Raw genomic sequence first — 15,614 nt, 5'->3', positions numbered from 1 at the left:
GTAGAACAATTAACACTTGGAAGCTATTTACGCCTATTGCCTGATCACTCACTTTTTTTTATGATGTATATGCATCTTATGAAATGTACCTATGTACCATAATCAGTTATGTCGACATTTTATTGTTTGAATGTAACAAAGACTTATCTTTTGTGCATTAATTCTTCCGAACAACATTATAATTGGAGTTGTAACAAACTATGTATCTATTCCAGTTGACTAAATGAAATTTTTTGAATTTTCAACTTCATTGCTAATGTGTATCTTCTTTTTTAGTATTTCTTGTTTTATGGATGAGTTGGCATCATGTTCTAAGAGTTGCTCTTTATAAAGACACCATGCACCCAAACATTCTAGCTCATATGCAATTAATTTATTCACATTTGAAGTTAGAAAAGTAACTAAAGTGCAACGTGCTTCAGCTTTTTGCAATAGCTCAACATAAATGTGCAACTTAAGAAAATATTCATTTATGTAGGCCAAAATCATGTGGATCCTTTCCATCGACAACTAAAATTGTCAAATATCTTATGTGTCAAAGAGTTAGTGTTGTGTACTAGCTATCATGGAAGAACCTAAATAAACTAATAATAATAATAATAATACAACATGAATCAATTCCAATCCATCTCTACCATAGGAGGCATAGTTAATCAATTCATCTTATTTTTCTACAACATGAGACATAATTTATCAAGATCTTTAATAGCCACCAATATAAAGTAGATATGATTTATATGTTCTACAAGTGGATCACTTTAATTAAAAAATACATTAATTTATTATTAAATATAATATTTTTAAATGGTACAAAAAATGAAATTACAATATACAATGAAATTGTAGAATATAATTAAAAATATCACACCAGATGTCTTAAACCAATGGGTGAAGATCAAAGAGATTACCTAGCCTAAATAAATATAGGATTGTCAATTAAAACTATCATACTAGATGTCTCGAGCCAAGGGCTAGATATGGAAGAGAACACCTAGCCTTAGTAAATATAGCATTGTCAATATGAGTAGAGATATAATGATAATTAATTAGATGATTACCTTTTCCATATAACAAGTTCCATCTATCCTCCACTAATATAACACTCCATGACTTTGATGAGCTTCATTTCCTCGTAAAATATTAAATCATCAAACTATTAATCTTTCTTAGGTAGGTTAGATTTATATTTTTAAACACATTTTTGTTTTCTAATGACCCAAAGTTTACTTTGATTGAGTGGACTTCAAAAGGATGTTGTATTAAGATTTCAAGAAATCGATGTTAGATATTGCTTGTGCTCCAATATAACATATATCCATATATTAGTATTGTTATGAAGATCAAATTTATGTTGTATTTAACTTGAATCCAAACAACATTAATTAAAAAGCTTTTCTTTAATGATATGTATTTGCCTCTATAGAATATTTTACGATTTTGCTTGACATTTTTTTTAATTAAGGAAGATATGAAAATGTTTCAAATCTATGAAACAGTAATAAAGTAACCAAACCTTTCTCCTCTAGACCATTACAGCCAAGCAATAAAAAAAGACCATCTCTAACCTCAATATTATGGATTGAACTATATTTTTTTTCCAATAACTGATCATTTAGCTAAATCAGATTAGTATTCTAACACAGTTGGCGATCGGCTATGTTGATTAGATAACTTAAATTGAAATCACTTTTGTCGCCCTATTAGCTTCAATGATTTGCTTTCCACTACTTTTTTATTCATTTGTTTTATTTACGTGCTTCCACGATAGCTCGTCCAGAACACGCTTTTAGACAAGGATGATATAGCAAGTTATTGGTTTCCAGTTGATAGGACCAAAAAAACCTAGCATGCATATCGATCAAAACAAAAAAAAAAAACAGTATACATAAATAATTCATAAAAAATTGTTGAGTTTGCACATTGATGTGAAGCTGTTGCTAAAAGCTGAGGCATGCTGAAGGTAATTACAGTTTCCCACTACAATTGTGAATAAATTAATTGTGTGTAACCTACAATGGTTGATTAGGTTGTCTTTTAGTGGTGGAAAGCATTTGGGAGAATGAGATGGAACTGAATTAATTGGGGTTACATATCATTATAACCTACATCGCATTGAGAGGTGAATTCGCACGTGGGGGTAGAAGAGGAATGGTGAGAATGGGGGACACCAACTATTGGCTTGCAGAAAACTAATGCTTATGGCCATGAATCTCTCTTTCCGTCTCCTGCGGTACCCAATCGTGGTGAGTTGTATAAATCATGCTAACATGATGCTAGCATTAGCATCATCATTTAGGAGAAACACAGGAGAGAAGAGATTGAACACGAGATTTATAGTCTCTCTTCTCTTGGGGCGATAGTAACAATGGCCCTTCATTCCCCTCACAAGTATAGCCATCGTCACTCAAAGAGCATGTCCTCTACACTCCACGCTGAGTTTGAGATTTATTGTGCAGATATTATAATGTTATATTGTTCATCAATATGTTGTGATTTTTTAATCAGATATAAAATAAGGATCAGTTGCAGATTACATGCATCACTCAATTTTTCAATTACATTATTTGTTCTACTCTATTGTTTTTAGAACAATGGATAAATTAAATACAATTCCCAAATTTGAAGGGCCTGAGTTTCACACATGGCAAATTAAGATACAATTTATTTTGATTATAAAATATCTATGGGACATTGTTAATGGAACTATTCAGAAACCTCAAGATGCAGATGAAATAACAAAGTAGATGGCTAAAGATCATAGGGCATCTGCATTGATTGGACTTGGTCAATTAGATGCATATTTGCACCATATATTGATCTTTCAAAGACTTCAAGATAAATATGAGATGGGCTTAACATCTTGTTTAGTTCACAGGCTTCTAGTGCAAAAATATCCAAAAATAAAAAGTTGTTTAGGTTGAAGATGAATGAAGGTGATAACATCGTTCAACATATAAATAAGTTTTGTTCACTTCTTAATGAACTTGCAGGTGTGAACTCTAAAGTTGTTGATCATGATGCCAAAGAAATCCTACTTAGTAGCATGCCTTCAAGCTTTGATTTTATTGTTTTCACTTTGAAAAAAATGAATCCTAACCTAAAATCTATAATTTCTTCTTTAATTGATGAATGAAGTAGAGCCCATAAGAGTCATAATTTTTTGAGGATTGTGCTTTATTTTCCAAAAAAAAATCTAGTGTTCCTAGCAGAAGAGAACTAAGATGTTTTTATTGTCAACAAAGTGGACATTTACAAATGAATTTTTTTCAACGGGCCAAAGATCTTATCAATGGGAAGTTGAAGAAAAATACAGCCCTTGTTGTAGTTCAAGGTGAGACACACTTTTATGATTTTGTAATATATTCAAATAATAATGATTTTGATAGTCTAGCTGAAATTGACACAAGATTTGTGCATTAAACAATAACAAATAAGTAAATAGGAGGTTGGAGGCAATGGAGGTTGGAGGATTTTTTATCATCTCAAGCTATCTTCTTTTACCTCAAAGATGATTATCGCATGAGAAGCAACTATTTGTGTCCTTGTAAAGTTGGGGCTTGGCAAACTAATCCCTGAAGTTAAGAGGGGACTTGATAGATTTGTGTCCCTGAAGAAAAGAGGGGGCTTGATTGCATGATTGTCCTTCTACAGGGTGGGGGTAGGATTTGAAGAATGGTGTTAGAGACACTGGACAAAGATGTCGACTTTCAAAGGAAAGGTGTCCATTCTGTAGACATATTAGTGGTGATTTTTTCTGCAACACTTGAGGAGGCATTAGACATCCTTAGAGGAGATGTGGACTTTTAGAGGAAAGACATCTCATGTGTAGCACCAATGGAGGCATTGGACACACTCCATGGAGATGTGAAATTTTGAAGGAACTATGTCTCATTATGTAAGGGAGGTTCCAAAAACAATCTTATTATGAGGACAACTTCAACATTTGTAGTTTGAAGTTGGGATATGAGGGAAACTTTAGGATTAGGATTTGCAATCTGAAGTTGCAGAGAGAAAATATACTTTCAAAGATTGGTGAAGCTTCATAGAATTTTCTAGAGGAATAATATTGGTGAAGGCTTTCACTTTTATTGGATTAATGTAATAAGGGGGTAATGTTGGACTTATTACATTAATTAGGTTAGTTTCTAATAAGGGGAATGTTAGATCTATTGGATTAATGTAATAAGGGGGAATGTTAGATTTATTACATTAATTAGATTAGTTTCTAAGTTTAGTTTAAATAAATAAATAAGTTAGACATATAGTTGCTCAGAAGTTATTCTTGTAAGTAGTTTTTATAAGGGGAAATGAGGTTATATAAAGTTGTTCACATATCATGTGAAATCAATTCAGTATCAATTCTATAGTATCTGAATGTATTCATAAAAATTTGAATCACGAAAATCAGAATTTTATATTATAGCTCTTTCATAGAATGCACTAAGAAATCAGTCTGATTTATGATTACAAAGTTGTTTCTTGGTGAAAGGCTGATCTTTGATCCTGAATTCCCCATTTTATTGTTAAGAAATGAAAATAGAAAGCTTCTTCACCTAATAGTAAAATAAGGTTGTTTTTAGATGACTATAACATTAAAACCTTGCCAAGTTTATTCGACATGCAGATTCACATGTTATTCTTCTACCTGGAGCCTTTGCATAGTCACCATTGCCCAATATTCTATGACAAGAATGGTATTTCGTTCCTAACAGAGAAAATATTTGAGAAGATGACCTTGTGGGAAAATTAACTCATCTTTGACATTCTTTTTCCAAACATCTAACATAAATATTGATCTGCTAGTATCTAATGTTTTGCATATTTGAGAGGAGAGGTTTTGACAAAACCTCCCATTCCAAAGATTCTAATTTTTTGATCTTTATTCTCTTCATTTCTTTGGCAAGAGCTATAGAAATCCCCTTTTATTACCATTCAAAGGTCAAAAATTAAAAAGTAGTGAGACAATATTCAAGAAGAATAACCTTCTTAATCTACCATCCAATGTTCACAAACTTAAATATTAATAGGAAAATCTTCCTAGTTCTTTTCCATTGGTCCAAATAATATTATTAAAAATTAATTAATTATAGGTTAATAATTTGGTTTATATATGTTAAGATGTAATATTTAACATTTTATTTGTATTTTCTTATTTTTTAATAATCAATTAGCTAGTTTAGATTGAGTAGATTTTAGTGAACTTTGAAGATTTTTAGTTTTATCAAAGATTTTATTTTGATTTGTTAATATCTTTTGAGTAGGATAATATTTTTATATATGATTTAAACATTACATACTAAAGTTTAGAGTTTAGTTCTAACTTAGAGTTTAGAAGAATGTTGAGATTTGCTAGTGCAATATTTGTTGCCTCTAACAACTATGACAGCCTTGATGATGATGATGAACCCTTCTCATTCTCCTTGGATAATGTTAATGTTTTCTTTATCTCCCTATCTTGGTAGTAGCATGATTTATGCATTTCATCATTTTTATGCAAATCAATACGTTGTGTCCCACTATCCTGCTCTCCCTCTGCCACCCCTAGGTGTGGGTGTGGCTTTTAATTTTGTTTATGTGTAATGATATGCAACTTCATGTTATCCCCCTTCCTTTCCATTCTCACGCATGCTTCTGACACCTATAACTATCATGATTCATCATACAATCTTCTTTGTTTGTGCCTACATGACGATTAGGTGGCAACCTTGTTATTTTGACTAGGTCAACTATTTAAACTTTCTAGAATAATTCTTGGATTAGATTAAACCTTTCATTTGATACGTTAACTAATTGGGAAATTAGTGCTATTATTATTTTTTAATTAAGTTATGTTAAATGAATGGCTAAGTAATTTTACGATCATGTTGATGATATTATGTAGATGTGATTAAAGTTCATATTTTGATTTATAGTTATGATGTTCATATATGATGTTTTATTATTGAATGATAGATACTGACTCTTTATGTTGCAAGTGTTGAGTGTCTGCAAGTGTTAAAGGCAAGGGTGTGGCTAAGGTAGAGAGAGTTAGCCTCTCAGAATGAGATAGATAGATAATCCCTACAGCATATCGCAAACTAGTTAGTCTAGCATGAATTAATGTTGATGCATTTTATTTTATTTTATTTCCTAATATTTAAATGGTAATAATATATTGAAATGAAGTTAGATGATATGATTTAGGGTTCTAATTTTATAAAAAAAAAAACAATTGTGCCATTTAGTTGTTTGTTTTAGAAGTTAAAAAAAATTTTAAAATTATTAGACGTGATAATTTATTTTATGGCAATTTTATCATAATTCCTTTATAAGTTGTGTTTTTAAATGAGATTGGTTTTATTATGTTACTAGGGAAAATCATCTTTATGACTACTATATTCGAGAGCACTGGGAAAATGCCATTTCTAGCAAATCTGTTGGCAGTTTTTCCTCTAGATCTGGGAAGAAATGGAGTGAGGATGATAAAGGAAGGGCAGAAATCATTTTGGAAGTAGACAGAAGTGGATGAAGTGTTCAATAGGGGAGCACTCAAATTGGGAAAAAGAGGAGTAGAACGAATTTCTGCTTCTTTTTCTATTGTAACTAGCTTTTAACCTGTATTCTTCCTATTTATGTGTTTTAAATTTGACATATTAACGGAAATAAACTTTGAAATTATGTTGTTGGAGGTTAAATTCTCATTTTGGTAAAGATAGAGATCACGGTAGTAAGTTTTATTTAGTAAATGTATATATATTAGAGTAACCCTCACGCTTTGGTGATTTTCTTTAAAAGCCCTCTTTTCATTCTCCCTGCTCCAGCCGTGAATGCTTTCTAGCAGATATTTTTCTCTCTCACATAGCTCAATCTTCGATCAAGGAGGGTGTGGCTTATAGCTCAATCTTCGATCAAGGAGGGTGTGGGTTATGTGAACCACAGGCTTTGTGACCACCTCAAGGTTTTTGCAATGATATGTGCCCTAGTTTTGAAGATAGTATAAGCGTCGAGTCTATTTCAGAAAGGAGGGTTCTTTTTTAAAAAAAAACATTCAGTCGAGCAGTGTAGATGTCATTTGTTAAGGGGAGGAATTTTTAAACAAACGCTACATTAGTATGAGAATCTCGCTGTTGTATTGGTCAGCAAAACCCAGTCACTCCATTTTATTTCTAGTAGCATGCATCAGTAATGGATTTCCTCACAAAGGCAGAAAATGCAGCAATACACATGTCTGGGTTTGATGGATTAGAGTCAAATCTGAAACACAATTAAAGAGTTGAATAGAATTAAATCATATCCTTTTTACTCCATTTTATTTATGTTGTAAATTACATCTTTGAAACTTGAAACATGTGAAAATGAATCCCAGGAAATGTAATTGTATTTTCTTATGAAATTTCTTTGAACTCTTAGAGTTTTACCAAAATGACTAAATAGGTATTTAAATATTGGGTTTGGAGATGTTTCCATACTACATATTTTTTATTTACTACCATCATGTACTTCATAGGCATTTCGTTGTAATCCTTGTAACTACAGTTTGTGCAAGAATCAACTGCCCGGAATGCATTGAATCTAGGTTTTTTTCTTTTTCTTTTAGGTTGATTTCTGATTTAGATGTAATGCTGAGGTTCTTTTGATGTTTTGTTCTCGAATAATTCCAGCATTCATAATGTACTATTGTTAGTATTTTTGGTTGAACCAGTGCTTACGAACATAAGTGCTATTCAGTAGGAAGAGAGTCCTAAATTTAATAAATTTAGTTAATTTGTAAGTTTAGTTTTCAATCTTGTCAAGAAATCTTAAGGAGGAAGTGGTGGTAATGCAGTTATATTTTATGAATACTGAGTGGTGCTGGATACCAGTACACATTAAAGAACATATTGTAAATTTGGTTAAGTTTTAAGTACAGATGTTTAAAGATGATTACCTTTTCCATATAACTAGTTCCATCTATCCTCCACCAATATAACACTCCATGACTTTGATGGGGTTCATTTCCTTGTAAAATGTTAAATCATGGAACTATTAATCTTTCTTAAGTAGATTAGATTTATATTTTAAAACATTTCTCCTCTAGATCATTACAACCAAGCAGTAAAAAAGACCATCTCTAACCCAATACTATTGATTAAACTATATTTTTTTCCAATAACTGATCATATAGTTAAATCAGATTAGTATTCTAACACAGTTGGCGATTGGCTGTGTTGATTAGATAACTTAAATTGAAATCACCTTTGTCGCCCTATTGGCTTCAATGATGAGCTTGCACATATCGATCAAAACAAAAAACTAGCATACATAAATAATTCATCAAAAATTGTTGAGTTTGTGCGTTGATGTGAAGCTGTTGCTAAAAGCTGAGGCATGCCGCAGGTAATTACAGTTTCCCACTACAATTGTGAATAAATTTATTGTGTGTAAGCTACAATGGTTGAGTAGGTTGTCTTTTAGTGGTGGAAAGCATTTGGGAGAATGAGATGGAACTGAATTAATTGGGGTTACATATCATTATAACCTGCATCGCATTGAGAGTTGGATTCGCATGTGGGGGTAGTAGAGGAATGGTGTGTGAAAAATCAAACTATGCAGTCACTGATTATTAATTTCCTATCACAAATGATTATTAAACTGCTGAAAATAAATTCCCAGCTAATATCAAAAAATAACACAACTGCAACTTCACTTAAAATACGGAAAGAAATGCGCAACAGAATCAACACAATATTTTCGGACAAATTGTCCCTGGAAAAACCCCTAAGGGAAAACTAGTTCTATAGATGAGAAATTATATTAAACTTCAGCAAATTAAGAGATACAAAATTCCTTGCCTCACACTGGCAGAACTCCGACAACCTCCTAATTTCTCCCGCTGATATTTCTCACTGCTATCCCTGCGCTAACACTGCGCCCTTGCTAACACTGCAAGACTGTTTGCTAACACTGCAAACTCCTTCTCCAAAACGCTTCTTCTCATGCCCTACAAATGCCCCCTAGACCCCTTTTTATACTACTCTCGTTGGTAAACCAACGATCGAGATTAAATCAAACCAACGGCTGAGATTAAGACAACTCAACAGCCAATAATAGAATTGGTTGCAAGGTGTCCAAAAGGGAATCTCTAAAATTAGTAAATAATAACCATTTACTAATTTTTGGCAAGTGGACAAACAGCTGTCCAAACCACCCATAAATACAACCGCTATTCATAGATAAGGACGAACAGCTGTCCAAGCTACCCATAAATAGTGCTACTATTTCCGGGTCAGAAATAACAGCTATCCAACTAACAATAATTAACACTCCCTCTTAGCGAGGAAGCTGTTGTGCATGACACCCATCTTATCTCTGAAGAAGATAAATTTGGCCTTTCCCAAAGCCTTCGTCAGAATGTCTGCTGCCTGCTCATCTGTAGGTATGTATTGTAGTCGAACAACTCCCCTTTGTACACAATCTCTGATGAAGTGATATCTGATATCTATATGTTTAGACCTATCATGAAACACTGGATTTTCAGACAACTTGATGCAACTCTGATTGTCACAATGTATCATAGTAGTCTCAACCTTCTGACCAAACAAGGCTACTAACAACTTCCGAAGCCATATAGCTTCACATGTCGCCATGCTAGCTGCTATGTATTCTGCTTTTGCTGAACTTAGAGCCACAGACTTCTGCTTCCTGCTGAACCAAGATACAACTCTTGATCCCAAGCTGAAACAACACCCTAAAGTGCTCCTTTTGTCTGTTGTACTTCCTGCCCAATCTACGTCAGTATAGCCTATCAACCTGATACCTTCACCTTGAACATATCTGATCCCATACTCGACTGTACCACACAAGTAACGTAGCACATGCTTAGCCGCTATCCAATGCATTCTCTTTGGTTCAACCATGAACTGACTAAGAGAGTTTACTGCAAATGCTATATCTGGTCTAGTGTTGACCAAATACATAAGCGAACCAATCAACTGTCTATATAAAGTGGGATCTACATCTTTCTCCTTAGATGTATCTACCTTCCTCCAATTCGTGATCATGGGTGTAGACATGGCTTTGCAATCCTCCATCCCAAATTTCTTCAAGATTTCAATGCAATATTTCCCTTGACCAAGGAAAATCTCCCCATCTGTCTGCCACACTTCCATGCCTAGAAAGTAGTGCATAAGTCCTAAATCCTTCATCTCGAACTCTTCTGCAAGGTTCCTCTTGCAATCCACTATGAGCCCTAGTGAACCTGTAAGAAATAGGTCGTCCACATAAAGAACAAGAATGAGAATCTCACCCCTAACCATCAAGTAGTAGAGGTTAGCATCTGCTTCACTCTTCACAAAGCCCATTTTCTGCAAGTATGTATCAATGCGCTCATACCACGCTCTAGGAGCCTGCTTGAGTCTATACAATGCTTTCTTCAATCTGCACACGTGGGTCTCTTTGTTGTGTGCTACAAAGCCTTCTGGTTGTTCTAAGTATACCTCCTCCTTCAACTCACCATTGAGGAATGCTGTCTTGACATCCATTTGATGGATCTGCCATCCCATCTGTGCTGCAAGTGAGATTACAGCTCGTATAGAAGTATACCTGGCAACTGGAGCAAATGTCTCCTCATAGTCTATTCCCTCCTTCTGAGAGAACCCCTTTGCCACAAACCTAGCCTTGTATTTCTCGATGCTACCATCTGCACCGTGCTTTATCTTATAGATCTAACGTGATCCAACTACAACCCTATCTGTTGGTCTAGGTACTACCTCCCACACATCATTCTGCATTATTGAAGAATATTCCTCAACCATAGCATCTCGCCATACCTGATGTTCTGCAGCTTCCTAATAGCTAGAAGGCTCACTATCTACCAACTAACTAACTAATGCCACATAGTCATTGAACTTGGCTGGTTGTCTTCGCTGTCTAGTACTCTTCCTAGGAGCTCCCACAAACTCCTGAGTATCCCTTTGTGTATCTGGAACCACATGGTTCCTACTACCAACTGTAGAGGATGAAATGTCAACCTCTAAATCTTCCAAATGCATTTCATGTTGCACCTGTTGCTCCATACTCTGTGAATCTTCACTAACTGAGTCTACACTCGTACTGGTAACTGTACTTGAGCTTTGATGCCCTTGACTTGGTCTTGGAGCTTCTGTTGGCTGCTCACTCTGATCATCTGCTGGCAAATCTCTGGATCTCTTGAATGCCTTGTCCTCCAAGAACTTGACATCCCGTCTGACAATAACTCTTTTAGTCCCCAGAATGAAAACCCTGTATGCCTTTGAGGTCTCACTGTACCCAACAAAGTATCCCCTCTCTGCAGTCTGATCTAACTTTGTACGTGTATCTCCAGGAATATGACAATATGCCAAACTCTCGAATATCCTGAAGTGACTAACATCTGGCTTCTTCCCTGTGAAAGCCTCCTCTGGTGTCATCTTCCCTAACACCTTGTGTGGAACTCTATTCTGAATGTAGACTTCTGTATTACACACCTCTGCCCATAAGTAACGGGGCATGTCCTAGTCATGTAGCATAGCTCTTGCTGCCTCCGATATAGAACGGTTCTTCCTCTCAGCAACTCCATTCTGCTGTGGATTGTAAGGAACAGTCCATTCTCTCTTGATTCCTTCTCTGGTGCAAAACTCCTGGAAGACATTTCCTTTGTACTCACCTCCATTGTCTGACCGAAGAACCTTTATCTTCTTTCCTGTCGAGTTCTCCACAAGAGCCTTGAACTCTTGGAATTGACTGAAAACTTCATCTTTAGTCTTCAAGAAGTATATCTAGGTCTTTCTAGAGAAGTTATCAATAAAAGTAACATAGTACTCATATCCTCTGAGAGATTTCATTGACATTGGTCCAGAAACATCTGAATGTACTAGATCAAGAACACCCTTAGATCTGGTGTCACTCCTTGGAAAAGATGCTTTCGCAAACTTCCCCAACACACATCCCTTACATACATCATCATGCTCTGTGCTCACCTCTGGAACACTTGTCACGGTCTCACGAAGCAATCTAAGTGCTCCATGATGAATATGGCCCAACCTCCTATGCCATAGCTCTCCAAGATCTCTAGGATTATTGTTGCTCATAAGTGCCTTAGGAGTATCAAACTACAATCTATAAAGGCGACCACTCCTAACTCCAATAGTTATGGGTGATTTCCAATCCTTGTGCTTAATCAACACATGTGTCCCTCTAAAGAGTACATTATACCCCCTATCCTGAAGAACAGATACAAAAATCAAATTCATACCTAAGCCCGGCACATATAACACATCATGAAGAGGAATTATCTTTCCATTCTCCCTCTGAAACTGAACAGTCCCTTTCCCAACAGGGTTGAGTTTGGACAAGTTTCCCATAGAAATCTGGATGTTGGTGTCCTCCTCCTTGTAACTGGAGAAGTACTCTCTAACTCTTGTCATATGAAATGATGCCCCACTATCTATATACCAAACACACTGTGAGGTTGAGCTAACCATACAAGCTATGAGTGCAAACTCATCTTCCATTCTGCTGGAGAGTTCTTCTGCACTTGCTGAAGCTGCCACCTACTTCTTACGCTTTTTCCTCTCTGGGCAATCACTGACATAGTGGCCAAACTCGTGACATCCAAAGCACTTAACCTTAGAAAGGTCCTTCTTCTTCTTTTCACTTTGTGAATTTGATCCTTTTCTAGATCCCTTCTTTGCTTTCCCTTTACCCGCTAGGGCAACGTTCTCTTGTTCCACCTCATTTTTCTGACTCTTGTTGGCCCCATTGACAAGACTTAGTCTAAACTCCTCCTGAGTGAAATCAGTCCATAGTCGATCCCAACTCGGTAAAGTATCTCGTCCACTGACAACTTGAACAAAGACACTCCATTGTTTAGTAAACCCATTTAGGGCTATTCTCACTAGCTCATCATCACTAGGGCTATCTCCAACAGCTGCTAACTCATCCTTGACAAGTCTGAGCCTGGAGAGGTAACTTGTGACGTCTTCTCCCTGATTCATCTGGGTATTCTTTAGCTTCTCTCTGAGAATCAACTTCCTGTTAGTGGTAGTATTCTGGTACAGATTTAGAATGGCGTCCCACATCTTCTTTGCTGTATCTAGCTCTGAGATATGTGGAACAATATGATCCTTGACACCATCAAGGATAATCCTCCTCGCTTTGGCATCGTCCTTCCTATATGCTGCAAGCTGTGTTGCATCTGTTGGTACAGGTACACCACTGGTAGCATAATCCTTGATACCATTCTCTTCCAACAATAAAGAAATTCTGGCCTTCCAGACACCAAAATTTGAGGCACCATCCAATCTATCCTGATCTCTCAAACCAGCTGAAGCCATCTCAAGGGTTTAAAGCAATAATAAATCTAAAGAGATCAAAATTTTTTTCCTAGGGCAAAACTCTTCTACCCTTAACAATTCTCTGATACCATGTGAAAAATCAAACTATGCACTCACTGATTACTAATCTCCTATCACAAATGATTATTAAACTGCTGAAAATAAATTCCCAGCTAATATCGAAAAATAACACAACTGCAACTTCACTTAAAATACGGAAAGAAATGCGCAATAGAATCAACACAATATTTTCGGACAAATTGTCCCTGGAAAAACCCCTAAGGGAAAACCAGTTCTACAGATGAGAAATTATATTAAACTTCAGCAAATCAAGAGATACAAAATTCCTTGCCTCACACTGGCAGAACTCTGACAACCTCCTAATTTCTCCGTTTGATATTTCTCACTACTATCCCTGCGCTAACACTGTGCCCTTGCTAACACTGCAAGACTGTTTGCTAACACCGCAAACTCCTTCTCCAAAACGCTTCTTCTCATGCCCTCCAAATGCCCCCTAGACCCCTTTTTATACTACTCTCGTTGGTAAACCAACGACTGAGATTAAATCAAACCAACGGCTGAGATTAAGACAACTCAATAGCCAATAATAGAATTGGTTGCAAGGTGTCCAAAAGGAAATCTCTAAAATTAGTAAATAATAACCATTTACTAATTTTTGGCAAGTGGACAAACAGCTGTCCAAACCACCCATAAATACAACCGCTATTCATAGATAAGGACGAACAACTGTCCAAGCTACCCATAAATAGTGCTGCTATTTTCGGGTCAGAAATAACAGCTGTCCAACTAACAATAATTAACATGGTGAGAATGGGGGACACCACCTATTGGCTTGCAGAAAATTAATGCTTATGGCCATGAATCTCTCTTTCAGTCTCCTGCGGTGCCCAATCATGATGAGTTGTATAAATCATGCTAAAACCCAGGCAGGTCAAGCATTAGCATCATCATTTAGGAGAAACACGGGAGAGAAGAGATTGAACACGACCTTTCCAATTGCTTTCATCTATCATCTCTCTTCTCTTGGGGCGACAGTAAGAATGGCTCTTCATTCCCCTCACAGGTATAGCCATTGTCACTCAAAGAGCATGCCCTATACACTCCACACTTACCAAATTCTCACACATGTGCTTATCAGCAAGGTAGAATGATTGCAGGAGTCTTGTTCTTCTTCCTCACGTTTTGGAGGAGATTGGCTTTGAGTTGTCACTCCAATCTTTCAGACATAAAGATAGACATGTAGAGCAAGTGGATGAATGCACATCTAGATGACATAATTCATCTGCTTAAAATTTGCAATTTGTTGAAGGACACCATCGCAGAAATCAAGAAGCAGCAAGCCTGTATGCCGATTGCAATTCGCGGTCTCACTCCATGTATCCATACCCTCCAAAGAGTTCACACATCTCTTGCATCTTGGCTGAAGAAGAAGAATGAGACATAGACCTAGCTAGATAAATTCATTCGAACTTGAGGAGAAAGGCCAAAAAGATCAATTTTGAGGATAGAGTAGGAGTGGAAGGATCTGCCATCAACATTAACCATGCCGAGGCCATCATCATAATGGTCTGCTCTGCCCTTGTCTCTTCTCTTTCCTTCGAGATGTCCCACATGAGGATGCCATCTCTTCCTCTTCCTTCCCATTTCAGTCACTTGCAGCACAAGCTGAGAGAGGCAATCGAAATGAGAAAGAGGTCATCATCATCATCATCAAGGTTGTTGCAGGAGTTAGAGGCACTAGATATTGCACTATGTAACCTCAACAATCTACTTAAAAAATGAGAAATAAGTCATCATCATCATCATCATCAAGGTTAATGCGAGAGTTGGAAACAATAGATATTTCTCTGGGAAGCCTCAACAATGTTCTAAACTCCACCTCCAAGTTGGACCTATCTATTGATCTCTCGCCTGCCACCATAGTGCTCCATGAGTTGGAGACAACTCTTCCCTTGTTTGAGGAAAATATCAACCAGCTATTCAAGTTTCTTATCTCTACAAGAGTCGGAGCCTTGAACACCCTTTATTCCCATTGATTACCTATTTACTCCCATGGAATTCTTAAAGATGCCATATGGGTTGTAAAAATCTAGCAGTCTTGCGTACTAATATACATGTATATGTCAGTATAGTTTAAAAGATCAAGGTTACAGTGATCTCCTTTAGTAACAAATATACATAACATTGGTCAAAGTTTTCAAGTAGTTACCATTTTTCAAAAAATGTGGTCACATATTTAAAGTGTGTGCGCTTTTCAAATAATGTATAGCAAATTATTGATGT

General features: G+C 36.0%; 1 pseudogene; it reads left to right on the top strand.

Moving 5' to 3' along the window:
* The first annotated feature begins 14,188 nt into the window (after positions 1 to 14,188).
* Positions 14,189 to 15,367, top strand: LOC149555096 (uncharacterized; annotated as a pseudogene).
* The last annotated feature ends 247 nt before the right edge of the window (positions 15,368 to 15,614 follow it).

Source organism: Cupressus sempervirens, chromosome 5 (assembly GCF_028749045.1).
Source record: "Cupressus sempervirens isolate cs-2001-9-10 chromosome 5, ASM2874904v1, whole genome shotgun sequence".
NCBI lineage: Eukaryota > Viridiplantae > Streptophyta > Pinopsida > Cupressales > Cupressaceae > Cupressus > Cupressus sempervirens.
This window is presented reverse-complemented; position numbering and strand designations above follow the sequence as displayed.